The sequence below is a fragment of the Macaca nemestrina genome, chromosome 14 (genome assembly GCF_043159975.1).
Source record: "Macaca nemestrina isolate mMacNem1 chromosome 14, mMacNem.hap1, whole genome shotgun sequence".
NCBI lineage: Eukaryota > Metazoa > Chordata > Mammalia > Primates > Cercopithecidae > Macaca > Macaca nemestrina.
This window is the reverse complement of record NC_092138.1, coordinates 38,475,522-38,490,695: the sequence shown is the minus strand read 5'-3', so window position 1 is coordinate 38,490,695 and position 15,174 is coordinate 38,475,522. Positions and strand designations below refer to the sequence as shown.

At 37.6% G+C, this 15,174-nt stretch overlaps 1 protein-coding gene across 45 annotated transcripts in view; it reads left to right on the top strand.

The window, feature by feature from the left end:
- The window catches only part of LOC105489121 (protein tyrosine phosphatase receptor type D), a 2,338,800-nt gene that overhangs the window by 1,820,955 nt on the left and 502,671 nt on the right, over positions 1-15,174 (top strand). The window lies entirely within an intron of this gene.

The following is a 15,174-nucleotide window of genomic DNA, read 5'->3' as shown; positions in this document are numbered from 1 at the left end:
TTTATTGTTGCATATTCTGATTTATATCTTTTTCTCTGTTCTTACAAACAGAGAATGAAATTTCAGAATGTCTGAAATGTTGCCTCAAAAGTGATGCCATCTGCTGTGAATGGCTGCTTTAAGAATCTTGAAACGAGGGCACTCAAATCAGTTGTCATGGGATGTCATACTTTTATAATAAGCCAGCTTCCTGAGCGTATGATTGTGTGGACAAGGAGTACAAGACACAGGAGAGCCCTAGTGTGATCTTTCAGCTCGTTTTGTGCTCTCTGGTTGTATGTCAGTTGAAGGAATTATCTGGTTAATTCCAGCTATCAACAATTTCACAATGCTGTGTCACAAAGGAATCTGACTTTAAGAATCTCGCGCATAATTTTATTGAAAGTGCTTAAAATGTAATGTAGAAAGTTAATATTGCCCCAGATTTCACAAAGAACTTTTTTTGAGACAGAATCTTGCTTTGTTGCCCAGGCTGGAGTGCAGTGGCTCAGTCTTGGCTTGCTGCAACCTCCGCCTCCCAGGTTCAAGCGATTCTCTTGCCTCAGCCTCCCAAGTAGCTGGGACTACAGGCACGTGCCACCACACCTGGCTAATTTTTGTATTTGTATTAGAGACGGGTTTCACCATGTTGGCCAGGCTGATCTTGAATCGTGACCTCAGGTGATCTGCCGACCTTGGCCTCCTGAAGTGCTCTGATTACAGGTGTGAGCCACTGTTCCAGGCCCCAAAGAGCTTTTATGTTAGAGAAATATAATAATATAAAATATAAGTTAATATATTAATATGAAATTTATCAGTCTACATCACATATTTTGTATTAGAATGAGCTTTTATATATTTCATATGTTTTATTTATTCAAGCATGTCAAGTAAGTGACAAACTTTGATAATAGTAATTGTTTCCAGTTAATAATGGAATACTCACGACACAGAAAGTGCTTGGTGTTTCATTTATCGTCAAAGATAGTGATTTCCTTTAATCCTAACAAGGTTAAGGATACATTTTTATGTTTTTAATTTTGAAAGTTCAACTCTTGTTAAACCATCACTTTCTAGCATTTTATGCCTTTTTCTGGCATGGCAATATTTTGTATTTAACCCAGTAGTCAAATATTGCAACTAGAAGTGGGCTAGTGTGCTATGTCCTTTTCCTGGTTAGTTACCAGATTCTCTGTTCTTCCAGATGTTACCGGGGAACTCTTCAGGAGTAATTGTTTAAATCTGTTGTACAAATAAACAGCTATGTGTTCAGAATGGCTGAATTTATATTGATATCAAAAATGGCCAAATGATTTGAAAGGCAAAATCGTAATTACCAAAGCCAAATTATTTGTCTGAAATTTTATAAATGCAATAAATGTTAATTAGCAACAATTAAATATCATGTGCTTAAGAAACAGTGCTCTTGTAAGAAGCACATCTAAGTATTTGGTCTGTTCTTAGGCAAATGAATATAATTCTAATTCAGTAGATCTGATTTTGCATTCTGGAGACTTAACTTTTTGACTGTGTGGCTTTTGCCAGATTGTTTAATCTTTCTGAGTCTCAGTGTTTTAGTCTGTAAAATGAGAATAACCATACCTTAATTACTGTGAGAATTGAAGACATTTGTATATAATCTATGACATTAGCAATGAGGAAGAAAGCTCGTAGGACAATACCTGGCCTATAAGTGTTTCTAAATGATTAAAAAATCTTACTATTACTGTTAAAGGCAGTATTATAAATAAGTTATTAAACCAAATTAACCCTATTTTCTTCTCTTACCTCTCTGCCTATCCATTAAAACTGTAGAGAGAATCAAAGGTGGTGAGGCAGAGAATATATGTTGTAAATTTTCCAGTGGCCACACAAATGTAAAATGCTATCATTTAATAAGGATGAGGTATACAATTTCATGTTTAAAGTCGATTAAAGTGATATTTTCCAAAGCTTTAACTTTTGGCTTATTGATATATCAAACACCTAGAAATTAAAATGGATAATCTTGATTTATACAGTGTTTCAGAGGTTCTTAATTGTAGTTCAATTGTAATTCAAGAGTTACAATTTAACTGTATCTAAAATGCCCTGAAAATATTCCCGCTAAGCTGTGAGTTATAACCAGGCAATTTGGAAGCTCAGGTTATAAAATTTATGTTTAATGGTATTGATGACACTTTGCCTTTTAAAAACCCCCGAGCAACTAACTGTAGTTTTATTTGATCCAAATTTATCTTGGTTATTATTTCCAACCTGGTGTTAGTTGTCTAATGTTTTGGAGCAAAATCTGGTTGTCAGAAATCTTGAAATTCTACCCCTGAGTCCAAGAAGAAGAAACCTATTTGAAATTTAAGATGGTTGTTAGGACAGAGGCTAGACACACTACCAACTCCCAGAATCAGTTTGCTTATTAGGTATTTTATGGATTTTATCATTCTATGGAATTGACAGAAGGTGTACCTTATTTTGTTTTGTTTTGTTTTATTTTATTTTATTTTACTTTAGAGACAGGGGCTCTCTCTGTCACCGAGGGTGGAGGACAGTGGTGTGATCACAGCTCACTGCATTCTTGAACTCCTGAGCTCAAGCAATGTTTCTACCTCAGCCTTACAAGGTGCTGGCTGGCACTACAGGTGCACACTACTATATTCAGCTAATTGAAAAAAGAAAAACAATTTGTTTTGTAATGACAGGGTGTCACTATGTTGTCCAGGCTGGGTGTGTTTTCTCTACATCTAAAATATAAAACTTTTACTCGAGAATATAGAACTTCTTTTACTATTTCTAAATACAACTAAAGATAGGAATATTAAAGATTTATTCAACACGATACAGTGTCCATTTCTTATAAAATCCATTGGCTCTGGAGCCGAGTGTCAGATTATTAAAGTTTATTAAAGCTCTTGCTCATAGCTTTTGTTTTGCTTTTAAGAAGTTAATGTAACTAGCATGAGAAATGTCTTTTAGAAATGGAGTTGCCCTAGTGTGAAACTATGTCACTAACATAAAATGGCCTTCAAATTTAAGGCTGTGATGGATATTACAGCTTCATCATGTTATACCGAAGGAAAAATACTCTTTAATCAAAGGGGTTCATATTGTTCATTCACTTGTTCTACTTACCTTAAAAAATGCTGAGTGGTAAATGCTAGAATTTCTTCCGTTACACTTATAACACAGATGTATCTGAAGCACAGGTTTGCAAAGAAATGGCAATAAAAGATTCAGCAAGATACAAGAATTCTTTTGTTGTATTCCTTAGAAGGTGGGAAAAGAATCTGTTTTTAGAAAGGGCTTGTACTGCTAGGTGAAATTCCCTTTCTTCTCCTGTTTCTAAAGAAGAGACTTCAAGAGGCTTTTGTTTATGTAAAAAGACTGAACTTGAGTAATCTAAGATGTTGATATGGAAAGAGTACCTATTTCTCCAATTTTTAAAGGATTTGTACCTTTCTTCCATCTCTAACAGGGTAACAAATGGAGTGTTAATTTAGTTGAGTTATACTTTCTATATGAGTTTGCTAACAGAACTTGACATAAAAGCCTTTGTGAAGAAGCTTGATTGGTTTGGTTACCATGGCAACATGGTTGCATGGAAGAATGATTTCCTTTAGGAACCTTTCCTAAAAGCTGTTTTGTGCCCTATAACGATATTGCTAGCTTGCCATCCCTTGTAAGGAGGTGAGAGGAGATCACTTTCAGGGTCAACTTTGTATCTTGTGTTTATAGATTATCCTTAGCAATCAAAAGACTGCTTGGCTCATCTCATTCTTTCCATAGCTGAACCAGTTCTGTTCTTCTGTATACAGTGATAACAGGGGCCTCTCGCAGACCTTTATATCTTAAAATACACAAAGAAAAAAGTGAATCTAGACCAATGATCATATTCTGTTAAGTGCATTTCCTAAAGCTAATGTCTGTTATGGATTTTTAATTTCCTGCTTATCTTTGTTTGAAATTCTGCAATTTATCAATAATTTGTCTTGTGAGTGATGTTACTGTTTTGAGGAGACAAAGGGTTTAACCAGTAAATAGATCAGCAGGGGCTTCATTTAAAATCCTTAGTGGTGGTTTGGTATTCTGGAATTGCTGTAAACCCTGAGGCATACATTTGAGATTTCCTTTGTTATGGGGTAAATGTCTGCTCCATTAGCACAGCAATTGTGTACAAAAATGCATCAAATCACTCAAGTACCACCATAGGGTGTTTTTCAGTGGTTAAAGCAGGCTAATGGTTATTTCACTTGTACATTCAACAATAACAGCAGTAAGGCCTATTATAACTATTTTTCTAATCAGCTGCATGTTTGCATTTTTTCATTTTCACCCCTTGATTTAAGTCCTTGGAATCAGATACTCCAAAACAGACTTAATGGCTTTAACTAAAGAATTGTATCAACACTGTTGGTACCAGTTATACAGTGACTTAAAAGTTGCCTGGGAATAATTTTGTGCAGGAGGTGAGGGGGAAAAAAACCCCATAATCTCAAACTGATGGGAATATTTTAAAGATTGCAACACATAGCTTCTAACTTTTGACCCCATGATTGGTAACAAAATTTATATATAATAATATGACATGATTATATTGGAGTTTTTGTTTTATTCTGATGAGTAAACGTTAGAATTTAAATTTTTGTAACTGCTTATGGATGCTCATTTTCAATTTCTAAATGAATCCTTTCATCTGAGTTGCCTGAAATGACCCTGCTAGTTAAACAAACTCTTGGGTAAGACTGGATCACATTTTGAGCCTAACTCACCTCAGTATTTGTTTTTGTGTATTTGGGATTTTGTGGATTATTTTGGAAGATGTATGTTTCAGTAGCCTACCATTCCCTGTGATTAAAGTAAGCCAGTTAAATTTATGACAGGAGCAGCAGCAGAGGCATGAGTTGAAGACCAGGAAACAGCTTGTATCAGATGTGGAATTTTCAAATGCCTGGTTCTACTCTATATCTTCCTTCCATATTTCTCTCTCACTGTCCCTTTTCTCAATAAAAATGAAGAGAAAATAAAAAAAAAAGCTAAATTATGTAAAGTGATGTCACCTTTAAATATGAGATATGACAATTCTTGTCCACTGCCAGGATTGGAGCCACAATAAAGCTAAGACAGATTTGGCCATAGTTGAGAAGAGCATTTATTGAATAAGAAGAGATAGTTTCAGACACAATTTGCACGTTTGTTCAAAGTTACTGTCTATTGAAATGAACGCTCTTCTCCAGAAAGTTATGTGAATGCACATTATAAATAAAACTTAAGTTTCAGTCATGGAAGTCCTCCCCTCTTATTAAGGTTAAGTGTTCTTCTAAGTTAACTTTATGATTTTTGTAGCCTTTGTCTATCTCATACCAGTTGTATAATCTATACTATGTGTATATGTATGTATGGCACCCCTTTTCCAGTGAAGGACCTCACTTCTTCCTCATCCTTTGTTATGCTTAACTTGGATGGTTGCGTAATCTGTGTCACAGCTGGTTTGTGCTCTCTAACCTCAGCCCTTGTTTTTATCTCTGCCCTTGGATGGCTGTCTTCTGTTTTCACTCACAATTTCAACACATTTTGACTTACTAGTGTCACCTAGGGTTTCCTCCTCAGGTATTTCTTCTTCCTTAATTTCTTTTCCGTCTTTGGTGCTGTTGACCTCACCCTTTCTGGGGTGTTCCTATGGGTCTCAGCTTCAGGTTTACAGCCACCCCTGGTTTCCTGAGCATTCCTTCTGTGGGTTCTTCCCCTTCTTCCCACCCTCCTCTGTTTCCTTCACTTAAAGCAATTCTCCGTGAAGACATTCTTGCGTAGTCTTGCCCTCTGCCCTCACTCATTCTGTAGATATGAATGAGGGCACTTCATTCATAGCTGCATATGAAATTACCATATATGCAGAAGATGCCCTGCTATGTATTTTTAGCCTTGACTTTCTGGCTATATGAAGGATATCCACTTTTGAGTTTCAGGATGGCATCCCTAGGCTCTTAAAAAAAATACTTGAATAAAGCCACTTACTATGTATATAATTTGTATTTAGTTCTAAATCAATAAAGTTTTATTGAGCATCCATTATGTGTCAGATGCTGTGCTCTGGGGAGATACCAAGGTGCAGAATCCATGGCCCATGCCTGGAAATTTAGAGGGGAGAAAAATAAATAAACCTGATTACACTTCAGCATTGTGTGACAGAGGAAGGCCAAAAGAAACGTGAAAGCACCTAAGAGAAATAACTAACTCAGACTCGGAGGGGGAAAAAGGTGGACCAGGACCAAAGAAGACTTCTCAGATGATATCGTCATTTTCTTTTAAATTTCTTCCTCAGTAAGTCAATTCTTTCTGTGATACTAGACAGCAGAACTGTATTGCTTAACAAAGTAGCTCTGCAGCTCAGCAAAGCATCTCTTGTATATTTATCAAATGAGTAAATGTGGCCCTTTTTAAGAGAAGCAAGCCTCACAGCTCATGACAAAAGAGGAGAGGAAGGCCTGGTGCGGTGACTCATACCTGTAATCCCAGCACTGCAGGAGGCGGAGGCAGGAGGATCACTTTAGCACAGTTGAGTTCAGCATGGATAACAAAGCAAGACCTTGTCTCTAACAGAAACTTTTTAAATTGGCTGGGCATGGTGGCATGTGCATTGCAGTCACAAGTACCCAGGAGGCTGAGGCAGGAGGATTGCTTGAGCCTAGGAGGTCAAGGCTGCAGCAGTGAGCTGTGGTAAAGGTTAGGAGAAGGAAAAGGAATGACATGCATTGTACTTGTTCCCTAAGATGCATTGTGTTTGTGGCTTCTTTTTCAAACTTTTGCGGTTCTTTTGAATTCTGATAAGCTATTCTTTTGTGGCTGGTGACTCCCTCTGGTCTCTTCCTCTCCCTCCCCCCACCCCATCACTCCCCTTTCCTCAATGCTTCCTCCTTGTCTGGTCTCGTATGCAGACTTAATGACAGTGATAATTATTCTACCCTCCAGGTCATTAATGAAAAATGTCCACTGGAGCACTGCCCAGAATTGAACACATTGGAGCCCCATTTATTATACTCCCTCTAAGGCTGACACTTTTCCATCAATAGCTCCCTACTGGGCATGACCTTCCTGGCATTTCATAGCTATGCAGTGTAGATCCTGTTTTCTCAGTTTATTGATGATTATGTCATGAGGAGCAGAATCAAAAGCTTTGTAAAAATCCGAATATAAATTGTGTCTTGCTTCTTCCTTTGATCTACTGGGCCAGTCACTCCATCGGGAGAGATTAGATTATTTTGACAGGATTGAGTCTGCATCAGGGTATGTTACTTATTCCTCAAGACTGTCTTCCTTAAGATGTGGGCAGCTAGATCTTTTTCTAAACAATGTTTCTGAGGTAAGTCCACGATCATTACTGTCCTTTAAAAAAAAAGTTTGTATATTTTATTAGCCTTCAAGCCCCACCCAGTCCTCCTCTCAAGAGTTTATAATGTTTGTCACCTTGCTATGGCATTGGCTAATTCCTTTGATACACTGGGTTGAAGGTCAACATGGACTAAAGATTGGAAGGTTGGAACGAAGTCACGTTATTGAACTCTTATCAAATTTTCTCCATTTCCTGCCTCTCTTAGCTGATCTTTCTTAAGTTGTTGCACATGTACTTTCAGAATGTATTAAATAGCTTTATCATCTATGGAAATTATTTCTTCCTTTGAGGGTAAAAAGTAAGTGGGAATTGATGGATGTAAGTTTACCAAAGCAGGAAATTCTTAATTAGCAAATACATGGAAACACTACCCAACTATTCCTAGGTCTACAAGTAATGTTATCATCAAAGAATGACTGACATTATTTTCTATAAGAACCCATTTATGTAAGTTCTTATGCTTTAAAATATATATGTATACATGTGTAGACATAAATATATATGTATATCTATCTGTGCATGTATATAATTGCTAGAAATAATGTAGCAGCTTCTTAACACAGGAGACCTTTCTTTACTTTTTTAAAGAATGGAAGTCTGTTGGGGATCTTGCCATTCTACATTTAGCTTTCCCTAATGAGTACTTATTTTTTCTCTTTTGTTTGTGCCATATGTAGGATAGGAACATGCAGCCTGCTCCTCTGCTATTTATGTTCAGGTATCCACTCAGCTGGTGTAAAGAGAACCTTGACCTTTATGGAATGTTTCATAATTCCAGAATTCCCCCATCTGTGTTGATCTCTCCCGAAGCTTCTCTGTTCAGATCTTCACTCAGGCCTCACCCCGCCCAAGTGGATGTCTTTCAGATGGGAAATGCTCTGAGATCCTTAGCAAAAGGTGGAAATATCAAGAAGAGTTTGCATGGGAAACAAGGTGAATTTCTAGGTTGCATGTAAGAAAAATCCAGTTTCAGTAACAGCAGATGATGAAATTGAATTACAACTGTGTTGTTTTTCTGAGGGCAAAGATATTTTTCTAGACTTTTTCAGTAATATGAAAAAGCACATATGTTGAGAATATATAATTTTAATAGTTGAGGCAGTATAGCCTTTCAGAAAACAAGTTGTCTTTGTCAGTGATTAATGTCTTTGAGTTATAAGGCTCTTTAGAGCAGGAATTGAGATGATTGTTCTATTCCTTAGTGACCTCAGGACTGTTTCTCCTGATTGGGCTTGGGTTATGGTTGTAGCTAATAGAGCTTTGTTAAAAATTATATTCATTTATTCAGTTCCACAAACACTAATGGACCTTTTCCATGAACATATTCAGTTGGCAGATTTTTACTGTACTCCTACCTTCACCCAGGTGCTGGAGATCATAAACAGGTTGCAGAATCTCTCCTCTTTGTGCTCATAGCCTAGGAGGTCAGCGGACTTGAGTATAAATGATGAAATTCAGGGGTGTAGATGCCAGCATCATGGTGGTAGAATGTTGAGCTTCACTGTAAAGGATTGGTACTGGGAAGTTGTCGGGGAAGGATTCTCTCAAGCCAGAAAGGAGATGGAGTCCATGAGTGAGATCAAGACTGTGCCCATTAATTGTTTGACCTGCACTATGTTTATAGTTTTTATTAGTTGCTGGAGTAGTTGCTTTTTGTGCCCTAAGTCAGATCCCCTTGGTCACCTTCGATTTCACTCACAGCTGTGATTCTCTGAATACTGACTGCATCCCACCTGGGGCACAGTTGTTTCCTTTCTGTTCAGGGCTTTCTCCCAAACTGAGGAAGCTTAGTCAGTACTTCAGCAGGTACAGTTGCAAAGTGTAGTGGAATTAATGCCCCTAAGAAGAACTCATAACCAACAAGGGAAAGGGGCTTGGAGGATAAATGCCCATGCCTTCCCTTATCCACAGGGAAGATTCTGTGAGCCTCTGAGACCTCACAAAGACCCCGTGGTTGATTTTTATTCTTTCTTTGCCCCAGTTTTCTCTCTCCTGATTCTTGGAGTTAGTTCTGAAAAAAAAAAAAAAAAAACTACTTGGAAGTCTTTGTATCTCAGGCTCCACTTTCAGGGTAACCAAAATTCAAACAGTTGCCGACATTTAAAACCTGGAGAATGGCAATTAAAAATTCAGATCTCTACTTCTCTTGAAACACTAAAGACGTGATAACTGTCAGAATATGTTCCTTTAGAGCAATAGTCAGCTGATGCTGAAGAGTGGCTGATTCTTAAAATGAGGTGATCTGAACTTTTTAGGACATCCTAATGCCCATGCAGTCTGAATCTTCCTTCAAAATACCCACACAGACTTTAAAAGCAGGGGATCTTGAGATCTAGGGTAATGTTTGAGTTGAGACTTTCAAAGGTAAAGGAGGATAACCTTTGAAGAAGGTAACCAAGCAGGAGGGAGAAGGCTCTATGTGGCAACGGTAACATCATCTCAAAGCCAAGGAAATGGGCATGTCGTTTATATCTCCCCAGGATTTTTTGTGTGTGCAATAGTCTACCTTTTTCTTTCCAAAGTCTGTCATACTATGGCAAAAGATGGAGTCATTCAATAGAGTTATGCAATTCTGGCTTTACATCAATTACAAAAAACATGACTATCACCATTGATTAGTTGGATCGCTATACAAACAGCCCTGTAGTAGTAAACACCCAGTGTGTGGCAGTGAGGCATATGTTTGTCATATCCATTAGGGGAGCACTTGGGGCCCAGAGGACTGATGAATTGGCCTGCATTGTCTTACTACACAGCTGTCATAACTTCTCTGATAGCAGGTGATCGTTCTGCAAGAGCATGTCAAATTGGTGCTTATCTCTTATGACATCTGTTGATGGAAGCTCCCTTTTAGGTTTGATCCACACAATGACCTTGATATTCCTGGTGAAGAATAAAGGCTCACAATTATTGTTTTTAGAAGGAGAGACTTGTAGCTTCTGCCTCATACCCGTCATATCAAATTATCAGGCTGAAACTGATAATACAATGAACACTGGCTCTCGACAGCAGTGTTATATCTGCTGGATTTGTACGCAGAATAAACCTTCTGCCAGCTATATCATAGAAATCCATGGAGATAAGATGTAGTTAACACCTGGAGTTTTTGAGGTATGTGCTCAGAGACTCTGGTTGTAGACAGTAACATCTATTTCATAATGATATCTTTAAGGACTAAATCTTTAAGAAGTGGAAAATAGTGGTTGAGCTGAGAGTTTTACAGATTTCAGGGAGGTGTAAATAGAAAGAAGACAGCTTCCTTGGAAAATGGAAAGATGGTGGATATTGGGTTATTGGCTCCGCTGTTAGGCCTATGAGACGTTGGAGGAGTCAGTCAATCTCTGGAAATCTTGTTTTTCCACTTGTAAGATGCAGATGCCAATTTCTACCCTGGCTACCTTACACCGTATGTCAGAGATTATAAGAAACTTGGAAACACTTTTTTTTTTTGTTGGCAAAGAACTCTATAAACATACAACGGTGGTATTGTTTCAGTCTCTGAATATATAGATATTATAAAACATTAAAGTGTGACATTTTAACAACTAGTATTTTCAAGCTTTTGTTTTGTGGAGATAGATGAAGTATAGGATGCTGGAACTGGCACCAAGCAGAGTTAGGAGATCTGTTTTCAAGTCTAAATGATGTAACAACTAGCTTGGTGACCTTGAACACCAAGCTTTGGTCTTGGTTAGTCTCACTGGACAGTGGTCTCTGACTTTCCTTCCATTCCATTCTTTTGTTCTATGAGTAGTGGCTACTTTTATTTGCTTGAGCATGTGTGTTCCATCTCGCAGTGTTATTTCATCTTTGTGATCAGGAAGTGTAAACACTGTTCATACTTCAGTCAGTGGTACTTAATTGCATATAAAGCATCTGGGGAGCGTTTTGAAAATGGGTATTTCAAGACTCCATATCCAGAGAGTTTGATTCATTGAGTCCAGTCTGGGTCCTAGGAATAACTATTACCAACATCCCATTTAAATCTAATGCAGGTGGTCTTTTGAAAACCATCGGTGTAGAGCATATCTACATTTCATGTTTTATTAATATTTATTAATAATTTACAAAATCAAAAAGATATTATTTTGATTGTTTGTTATTTTGTATTGAGTCTCCTGCTTTACTTCCACTACCAAATTGGCTTTGCATAAATACAGTGGGCCAGGATTAACCAGGATTATTGAGTGTTTCTGGGCTTTACTGTAGTGTACTATGGTTTTGCATATGTAAATCATATTCTTTATGGTTTTATCCATGAAAGCCAAAAAAAAAAAAAAAAAAAAAAAGCCCTCTAAAATTCTACTGGGACACAAATTTTGTATTTGGAGTTTCATTACAGTCATTTTAGAGTTAGTGAATGTGGGGTTAGCTTAGTGCTTTCCCAAAAGTGCTTACCATGAAAAACACTGGAGACTGTCTGCACAGAGTAGGATTGTGGTGAAGGGAGCAAATGGGAACAGCACTGTGGTTGCTGTTGTTCACCTCTCACACTTCCCATTTAACTAAAGAAACCTCTATTCCAGCTGTATGGTGGCATCCTTGACTCATTTGTGCTTCTAAATCCTAAATCAGTTAGACGTGCGAACAGGATGTTGATGAAAGAAAAAGACAAAACACGATGATACTTTTGAGTTTAAAGTGATGCCAAGGATGAAGAGCAGGAGGAAATCAATTGAGGACTTTCACAACCTTGTGCAAAATGCATATAGCATTTTCATATTGTAGAGCACACGTGTCCCCAAGCAGTGCTTGAAATTTAGTTTTCTAACTTATGTAGAACTGTACATACAAGAGTGAATACACTAGACTGAATTAATGTTTTCAGTGGAATATAGATTCTCTTTAGACCCATTTTGCCCTGTCTTGTCATACATACCACTGTTGCCTACCTTCACTATATATTTTATTAAGGGTTCACCCCTAAGGTGAAATGGAAGGACTGTGGATAAGAAACAAAATTCAGCAAAGAGCAGACCACACTTGTTGGAATTGTTAGTAAAATCAAGTTCTGAATAACCATGAAAGGCTTTTTGGGTTTTATTTCATAAACTTATATATAAAAGGGTGATGATTAAGATATGAAGTAAGCTCTAACCAAATCCATATTAAAGAAAGCAAAATCCTTTAAAAAAAAAAAGCCACCATTCTAAGTTCTTTAACCATTCACAAATAAAATTACCCACACAGAAAACTAGTGAAACTTTCTAAATAATAGTTTAATTTTCTCCTAATGTGTAGTTGCTTTGTTTGATTATAGTGATTATAGTGTTCATTAGTATTGATTGGGTAGGTAGGTGCAGTGGTTCGTATATCCAAATAAGCTGGAGTCTGTGAAAACTCCCAGCTTCTATTTTCATCTTTTTAAAGCCTTACTTCTCACTTTTTTGTTGTTGTTGTTGAGATGGAGTCTTTCTCTGTCTGTCACGGAGTGCAATGGCAGGATCTCCGCTCACTGCAACCTCTGTCTCCTGGGTTCGAGTGATTCTCCTGCCTCAGCCTCACAAGTAACTGAGATTACAGGCATACACCACCATGCCTGGGTAATTTTTTGGTATTTTATTAGAAATAGGGTTTCACTGTGTTGCCCAGGCTGGTCTCGAACTCCTGAGCTCAGGCAATCCACATGTGTGGGCCTCCCAAAGTGCTAGCATTACAGGCGTGAGCCACCGTGCTTGGCCTGCTTCCCACTTCTTTCAGTGTCAGGAGCTATTCTCTTAACATAAATATTTTTGTCACTGTAATTGTGATAGAACAAAGGCAGTTCCTGGGTCTTCCTACATTTTAGTCGTCCTACTTACTCCTATGACAGAATTAGGTTTTTATTTCCATCGAATAAGTTATATCAGTGCAAATATATTTCTGGCACCATTATAGTAGATCTTAGTACAGCAACTAAATGGAGGGAGTGTGTTTGAGTACTTAATTTGGGCAAAGTGGTTTTTAAAATATGTTCTAAATGTCTTCTATTGAAGCCCCTTTAATCAGATGGAACACATTAAAAAATCAGAACAGAATCTCAGGTAGTTACAGTAGAGTGATCAAGTCAACTCTTAAGCCAACCAAGGTGTGAAATTAAAATATTGGCTAGCCTTAAACATACAATTAATTTCAGGAAGGCTCTGTCAATACTTGCTGGGTATTTACAGATAATCTAATGGCATACACTTTTTAAAGCTACATGACTCAGAAGTCAATGTAAAAGGGGGTAAAATGGTTTTGTTTGAGTGTAGCAGGCACTATTTACATCTCTGGAAGTGTTCTGATAAGAGATAGGTTTGAATCTGTTCATTACATATGAATATTGGTTCTGTGTTTTTTAAAAAAATTATATGATTGCAGTTTGAATTTTGAAATCAATTTACTGGTGATGTCAGCATTTTATAACTCTTGGGAAATGGAAGTGTGATATTTATGTGCACATTAAGTTGTGCACATTAAATTAGCTCCTTAAAAATAAAAAATAAATAAATAAATAAATAAATAAATAAATAAATAATAAATGCGTAAGCTGGCCAGGTGGGGTGGCGGCTCCATGCCTGTAATCCCAGCACTTTAGGAGGCCGAGGTGGGTGGATCACCTGAGGTCTGGAGTTTGAGACCAGACTGCCCAACATGATGAAACCCCGTGTCTACTAAAAATGCAAAAAATTAACTGGATGTGGTGGTGGTTGCCTGTAATCCCAGCTACTCGGGAGGCTGAGGCAAGAGAATTTCTTGAACCCAGGAGGCGGAGGTTGCTGTGAGCCGAGATCATTCCGTTGTGCTCCAGCCTGGGCAACAAGAGTGAAACTCCATCTCAGAAAAATAAATAAATAAATAAATAAATAAATTGTAAGCTGTAAATTATATCATTGATATCAAAAAGATTTTCCTATTCTGTCTATATTTTTCTGTTTGTTTTTTTCTATTGCAGTTGAGGTTTATAATGATTTCCCAAAATTGACAAGCCACCGGCTTTCTTACTATGATTATTGTATAAAGATGATGTGCATAATATTTTCATTTCTGATGACGGAATTGGATTACTCTGATGTTAATGTTGCCTTCAAGGATATGTAGTTTTTAGAGAGAGATCACCTGGTCAGAACTTTCAAGTGGGGAAAACAAGAATTCTAGTTGCAGCTCTAACTTGCTTTGTGGACTTGAGCTCCTGAAATTTTCAGAACTTTAGTTTTCCTACTGTAATTTGGGTAATACCAACCTCATAGAATTGTTAGGAAATTAAGTGGGGCTAGGCCCACAAAAGGAAGGGGATCTTGGTTCGTTCTTCTTTCGTTTTTCTTATTTTTCCAGATACTGTCTGTGAGGTATAGGTTCTGATCCCATGGCTTTGATCTGATAAGCACAGGTCTCATGAAATGAAGTTCCATGGAAGTTTCTACCAACAGCGTGCTGTAATCCCTTCTGAGCCTCCCCTTCTTCTTCCTCTGTTACAGCAGAAACAGAAAAAGCTTTCTAATTGAGTATAGTCACCAGGATTCTCTTTCAAATATAGAAAGCCCAGGATGTTATGAGATCTGGAAGGTGTTAAAACATCACATTAGTCAACACAAGCTATTTTTATGGATGTACCTGTCTTCTCTCCCGGACTTTGTGCTAAAGTCCTGTGGCTAGGGATCATGTCGCAGTTACTCTTATTTCTCCATCCAGTGCACTAAAAGGTGGCCACTCATCAAGGTCTGTGGAACTAGAAAGAAGTAAGAGTTTTAGAGTATTCTGTAAGAAAAAGTTCATGCCACATGTTTCTCCAGTTAGGATAGTTTTTTTTGGCGGGGGAAGGTGGGGACGGAAGGGGGTGTGTTTGTTTTTTG